Source organism: Helianthus annuus, chromosome 13 (assembly GCF_002127325.2).
Source record: "Helianthus annuus cultivar XRQ/B chromosome 13, HanXRQr2.0-SUNRISE, whole genome shotgun sequence".
NCBI lineage: Eukaryota > Viridiplantae > Streptophyta > Magnoliopsida > Asterales > Asteraceae > Helianthus > Helianthus annuus.
The window spans coordinates 122,537,152-122,544,352 of record NC_035445.2 but is presented as its reverse complement, the minus strand read 5'-3'; the positions used below and the strand labels follow the sequence as shown (position 1 = coordinate 122,544,352).

Sequence of the window (7,201 nt, the reverse complement as noted above, 5' to 3'; positions counted from 1 at the left end):
ATAAAACTAAACTGCTGGTGACTTTATTGAAAAAGGTCAAATAAAAAAATCTTATCATATGTACCAAGTTTGTAATTTATCTTCTACTCTTTTAAATTCGCTCCTAAGGAAAAACAGAAGCCAGTGCCCCCCGCCCCCTCCCTATCAAACAAAGTATCGTTATCAAAAATAATGCTATGAACCAAAAGTTTCTTTTCTCAAGCCACTCAGAATAAGTATTAGTTAGTTACCCTCATAATCTTAATTAAATAAATATTTTATTTCTACCAACATATTTCCTAGGTGTTCAACACATCTAAAAAATATGTAACGCTTTACATTTTTTTTCTATCTCTACAACTGATAAATACTAAAAGTTGTAATCGATTGTTGTGTGTTGCACACCAATGACGTTTTCACTTTATAAAACTGATTTATATAAATAAGCTGTAAATTATTTCTGTCTTAATTTATAAAATTTAAAGCATTCATCACCTTAACAGAAAAAATAAACTGAGTTAGTGATTTAGATGAAAATTTATAAAATTATGTGACAAAACTATTAATTTTATTTTCTAAAAACTCCATGTATATTCTTTTTTATTATATATGTAACAAAAATAATTAAATAAAAGAAATTATATATTCTTATGTTCCCGTTAATCTCAACTGATTTTTGGGATGATCTTAACCGTTCAAATTGCTCAATTTTCAATCTGGACCGTTTAAATTCATAGATTTCTTCTAGAAGGGGAGGTCTAATCCCACGTTCCGCAACAACTCCTCAAAACGTTTGTTTCCCTTATGTTCCACCACTTTTCAACCCCCTTTCGATCTCCAGACCAACATCGATGTCGAACCTCTGCATCTCTCGCCTTCCTTCCAACGAAAACGATAACCCTAATCGACCCTCCGATCAGTGGTCGACGATCTAGAGTGTAATTTTCATATCAGTCTCAAGAATTGGAGAGCCTAACGATGAACAAAAAGCATTTAGAACGTGATGCGATCACACCTTAGAATAATCCGATGCATGTTTGAAGTCAGTTCCCTTCAGCGATTCTTTTTCAGAAGAATCCATGGTGCGGTGTCCTTGAAGTTCTGTATGGGGTTTGCTGCAGTGATAAATCAGAGAATGTGGTGCAATTTGGGTACCATGGATTTTGTGTAAGCTCAATTCAGTTCGTTTGATTACATTCTTTTGTGTTTTTCCCAATTTTTTTGATTGAATCATGGGGGTTTAGGTGGTTTGATTGCAATCGGAAAATGGTTTGATCAGATATGTAATTGGAAGAATCCTCTCACTACTATTCTGATTTGCATTTTTTATAGGTTATTGTTTGCTTCGCCTGCCAATTACAAATCCATAGGAACTCAACCCTTTGCCTATATTTAACAGTTCCCTTCTAATCAAATTGTCCCTAAATTATGGTAATTCAATTTCTTAGTTGAATTCTCTACTTATAATCTTATTTGATTATCATGTCCGAGTGTAACCATAAAGTTTGAAATGTTGAGGGGAATATCGTTTGTATTTGTATTTAACAGAAATGTTGTGGTGACAGGTAAGTTGGATACAAGTGCTATTTTGAGGACCATTTATGTTGGCTTTAAAGAAACAAGTCAGTCAACAACTTGTCTTATTGATGGATTACTGAATAATGGATTACTTGGTTTGATTTTTTTATTTCTCTGAAGTGGAATCAAATGCTCTGGTGTTGTTGACACTTGACAGATCAGCGCCCTGCTAATGGAGCTCCATAAGTAAGTCAGCTTCGCATGGTTATGGTCTCTAGCATGAGCTTTGTGGTTCTAATTTTAGTTTTTGTTGGACATTGGAGTATAATATTATATATATTTACAAGATCAAAACGTTGTTTACCAATGATTAAAATGCAGCCAACCGGCGATTGAAGGTCCTCGAGGGGTGTCTCCTCAATCGGCGGCTTGATGGTGTTCCTTCCCATGAAGATAAACTTGGTGCAAATGATAATTTAGCCTTTACACCTATTGGAGACTAAGAATCTATTGTCAAGATACCTGAACTATAAATGGGTTGGTAATTGTTCTAACTGTGTTGTTTGGAACTCTTTAACTTTATGATATAGTCGGTCACATTTAGATTTATTCGTCATTTTTCCCCTATCGTTTGTAGTGATTTGTTGACTTTATATTCTGCAGCATACGACTATTGGACGAGGCTCATAATATCAGTGTATTTGGGAAAACAGGAAGAGGTGTGTGAGCTTTTCCACGTGGATGCGATGTGGATATCATGAAGCATTAATAACTGGTTGTTATATCTACCTCCACATGAAAACACTATTGTAAACAAGTAATGTTTTGTTCACAACAGCAGCCTGATCCGCCATTGGAGGACACACATTAACTGGTATAGACCGAAGAAAGAGGAAGGTAGCATTCTAATTCTGAAACGACTTTTGAGTTTTTGAGATTTGTTTGCTTGCTACATTATATTTGGCCGGAATATTTGCTTCTTAACTCTGTATTGTGTATGAATTATGGTTAAGTTGTGGGCCCTTTAACTTTTGAGTGTTTTGATGGAGAAACGTGAACAGGTGAGTACAAAACATGTCAATTAGGTGAGGAAATTCAGAGCTTGATTTTGGTCTTTCCACCGGTGGAGACCGGTAACATTCACGGCGCATCTAGACTCGACTGAATCAGACGGTAATGCTCTTAGACTCCCCTGAAACAATACTTGCAGTAACTCTTTTACCAGTGATCTGTTATGTCAATGTTTTCTGTCGTTATGAGTTATGTGAAACAGGTTTCCAATACAAAAATGAATTATGTGAAACAGGTTTTTAATGAATTAGGTGAACCAGGTTTCTGATACAAAAATGATTTCGTGGTGCAGGTGTTGCGAAAAGAACGACTTCTCTATCATCATCATATCAATTTTTTCCTACTCCAAATTGCATCATCCTAAGATCTGCTTCTGTTTTTATTCGAGGTAAACTATCAAACTCATTTCAAATTACATTTTTATCAATATTTGTGATTTATGAATGTATATGCTTATGATGTTGTGTACTACTTTATGTAAGCGTGGGTGATCAAGAAAATGAAACCAAGGAATTAAGTTAAACACCCAGGTTAATGTAAGCGTGGGCGACCCAGAAAAAAAAAAAGAAACATAATAATTACAAGTCCCAGGATGTTACGGGCAAGGTCTCGAGAAAAATTCAAAGATGGAGTTCATGAATCGGTTGATGAACCTTCACGCAAACCAGATAGTAAAGAAAGTAAGAGAAAATGAAGAAAAATATGAAAAAATATAACAAATATGAATTTAAAGGTAAAAACACACTTAAGATATTTATTTGATAGAATGAACTATGAGCAAAATTTCATTGATGCTTATGTTGGATAGGGGTGAAGAGGACACAGAAAATGACAGCGCTTTATTCTTCATCTCAAAACATTTCCTTGTCATTATTGTTAATTTGTTATCAAGGTTTTAATATTATTCAAGTATATTTTCAGGATTGTTATACTCTTCATGTGCTTCTTGATTTACCCATCTTTAATACTTTTTAACATGTAGTTTGGATATTGCTATCTTCTTGCTTTGGCTCGTCAACCTAGTGATTGGATATGGAAAACTGGGTGGGATGACCCATTTCAGTAACAAGTTCAGCTCAAAATGAGTACTTCTAGTCAAGGGTGCATGCCTGTACACGACTAGATTGAGTAATTGTGTCAAGATGTTGGACCTAACCGACTAACCTGTACACGCTAAGCTGGATATTGCTACATTCTTGCTTGTAACGGGAAAATAGGTTATGCCAAAATGAGTGATTTTGATTCGATAAAAGTTAGATACGCGGGTCAAACTGGTTTGGGTCAAAATTTAGTGGCATGTGCATTTCAAGTAACTTTTGGGTGAAATAGCTTAGGTTTGCATTATTTACTATAGAAGATAAAAATGGTGGATCATCCTCGTTTTGGTTACATGCCAAACGAAGTGGGTCAAATTGAGTATTTAATTTATAATTTGTATTTTGTGTTTTGCTGGTAAACCTCATATTGGTAATTGATGCTAATGAACTATGGTAACATAGTTGTAAATCAAGTGATGATTATTTGGTTATGAAATGTAGGTTTGTTATTAATTATCTAACTATGTCTGCATGAACTCCCATGAATCCACCATGACCTATTCCAATATCAGGACTATCTTTGCACATGGTGTTACAAGTAGTGGACGGTTGAGCAATGGGATGAAAAATGATTTTGATAAGCTATTACATCGAATGATTGATGGAAATGGTCCTTCCAAGTTCCAACTTGATGAGGTTTGTATTGTTACATCCAAAGTTTGTGTAATTTTAAAACGGGTGTGCTCAGTCAAAACTAGCAATATTCTTGGTATGAATCAAAACTGTTTGGGCAGCTAAAAGCTTTCTTATTCAGATTCTTTTTAAATTGGTGTTAAATGTTAGTATGAATGATAGTAATAATCTAAACTTTGCTTCATAAATCTACCTTAAATATTCTCCGTATAATTTTAACCCGTTTTATACTTGGGTCATTATACCATTAATATGCCCGTCTACTGGACGGGTATAGATCTAGTTAAAAAGGGTTTGAGTAGATTGCCAAAATCGTCCTTGTGGTTTTATATTTGACAGTTTCATCCAAATATCCTCAACTTTACAGAAAAAAATAAACTAAGTTAGTGGTTTGGATGAAAATGGCAAAAAGTTACAAACGTTTGGGGCAATTTGGTACAAAAATGTCATTTTAGACGAAAATGGCAAACGTGCCCGAACCTCAGAGACTGGCAATTAACTCTACATATTATGGTTTGTTTGTTTTTTTTTTTTTTTTCTCTTTTGACACTACATGATGCGTAGCACATCGCACATGTTTCATATGGGCATACCTTGTTCAACAAATACGTTTATTTGATAAACATCGTTTGCCATGCTTATCGCGCTTGTGGTCCTTTTCTTAGTTTTACCGTGTAGATCCGGGTATGTATCAACCAATTGAACCAAATAATGTTTGTCTTTTTCCAACAACAATAATAATAACAAAACCATTGACGGAGCCGGCCTATAGGTGTTCATGTCAAGTAACCAATAGGGTGACTGTCCATTGTTAAACACATTAGAAGAAGAAGATCTTGGGTTCAAGTCCTACAAACAACAGGAATAAAAGAAATTCCCATTCAAAATAAAAAGGTGTTTGTGTCAAGTGTTAACCCGTACAACTCTTTTTTGCCTTTTATGTAGAGCACTAGAGCCGATAACACAAAAATTTCGAACGACCACAATTTTTTTTTCAATAATCAACTCCCATCGGTTTTATAAAAATGATTGACCACATTGCCCAATCCCCAATGGTTATTCCTTTTGAAAAAAGTTATCTATGTTTTTTTACTAAATAGAAAAACTATATAAACATATACCAAACTTTGAAAAAGTTGTCTATGTTTTTTTTTACTAGAGTTAATTATTGTTTTCGTTCCTGTATTTTGTTAAAAATCACTATTTCAGTCCATTAGTTTAAAAATTGTGATTTCAATCCATATGGTTTCATTTTCGTAACCATTTCAGTCTCTTTGGTTTCACTTTCGTAACCATTTCAATCTATTTATTCTGTTAGTACAGGGACTGAAATGGTTACGAAAGTGAAACCACAGGGACTTAAATCGCAATTTTTAAACTAATGGACTGAAATTGTGATTTTTGACAAACACAGGGACGAAAACAGTAATTAACTCTTTTTACTATAGAAAAACTATATAAACATATACAAAACAACAATATTATAGTTTATTAAATATGCCGAATTCTTACTATCTCAAATAAAGTTCCTTTTTACCAATTAAGAATGGCTCATCTTTGTTTATTTACCCAATAACTCATTATCCGGTTGTTAACCTAAAATAGAAAAAAACAGGGCAACTAATCAATTCAATGACGAAGTAAGGGACGAGCTAACCAACCCGGCTTGACCCGAAAATTTCAACGACGGGTTATTATACATCCAAGCACCAAAATAACTGACATTATAGAAAATGATTTCACTTAAACCCGTTGAAAAATCGTATAGACTTGTCAATACTCTACTAACGATCAGTAAAACATATTTTACACAAGAAAGATATTCGGTCATTTATTACAGTTTTGCACGTAGAGTTGAATAGTAATGCATGTATCTAAATATGGACTACCTACCTTACATAAATACATGCATTACTATTTACTAAAGTTGAACCACTTGGTACTTACTTAAAATTGAAGGTCCGTTTGTGACAGTAACAACCTTTTACAATTTTTTCACTATTTATACTATATCTAATATACATACTTAACCAATTAATTTAATTTTCATTTGTTTCGATTTTTCTCCGTTTGTGTTGGTTAACTTTCTAAAAAAGTCGAGCATCCACGCGAACATGCTTAATTTTTTTCTCTACGTTCCGGTATAAAATTTGTTGAGAATGTAATTTTATTTAGAATAGTGTTTTTTTTTTGTATCGTATGCAATAAAAGTCTCAGCACCATGTCGTTAGGCTAGTTAACCAAAACCGGTTTCGATTGAACTACATCAGTACTAGGGGTGTAAACGAGCCGGGCTAAGCCCGAGCCCAACTAGGCTTGAACTCAGCTCGTTATGTTTTTATGAAGCTCGAGCTCGGCTCGGCTCAAGCTATTTTGAGAATAACCTCAAATGAGCTAAAAGCTCGGCTCGAGCTCGCTTCAACATCGCTTAAACGATCGAAATCTCGGCACACCAAAGTTATTATCTTTATTATTATTATATTATATATAAAAATACTAAAATTTTGTTTGGGCTCGTTTAGGCAAACGAGCTTTGTATTTCAGGCTCGATAACTAAACGAGCTCTATATAAAGCTCGAGCTCGATAACTAAATGAGCTCTATATAAGGCTCGAGCTCGAGTTGGGGCTCGTTAAGGTTCTGCTCGATCGAGTTTTTAACCGAGCCGATAACGAGTAACTCTCAAGCCTTTAGGCTTATTTACACCCCTTATCGATAAGAGTGCTCGTTTTTATAGTTGTCGATCAATATAAAACACATAACAATAGCTGCTTTTTTTTGCCACATCACGCATTTAATTATTATTTTTTTATTTTTTTTATTTCTCTTTTAACTTGCTATAGTAACACAAACCCAAACCAACACCGATACCGATACTACCAAATTCCCTTCTGTTACATACTA

General features: G+C 34.2%; 1 long non-coding RNA gene across 8 annotated transcripts; it reads left to right on the top strand.

The window, feature by feature from the left end:
- Positions 1-763: 763 nt before the first annotated feature.
- Positions 764-4,016, top strand: LOC110899125. 8 transcript variants are annotated; one of them, XR_002569938.2, is made up of 10 exons: positions 764-1,146; positions 1,312-1,410; positions 1,545-1,743; positions 1,879-2,038; positions 2,161-2,394; positions 2,559-2,670; positions 2,861-2,956; positions 3,051-3,301; positions 3,377-3,460; positions 3,551-4,016. It is a non-coding gene; the product is annotated as an uncharacterized LOC110899125 (long non-coding RNA). The 8 variants fall into 8 exon arrangements; XR_004875843.1 differs by lacking the exon at positions 3,377-3,460 and having other exon boundaries at positions 3,051-3,248; XR_002569936.2 differs by having other exon boundaries at positions 3,051-3,460.
- The last annotated feature ends 3,185 nt before the right edge of the window (positions 4,017-7,201 follow it).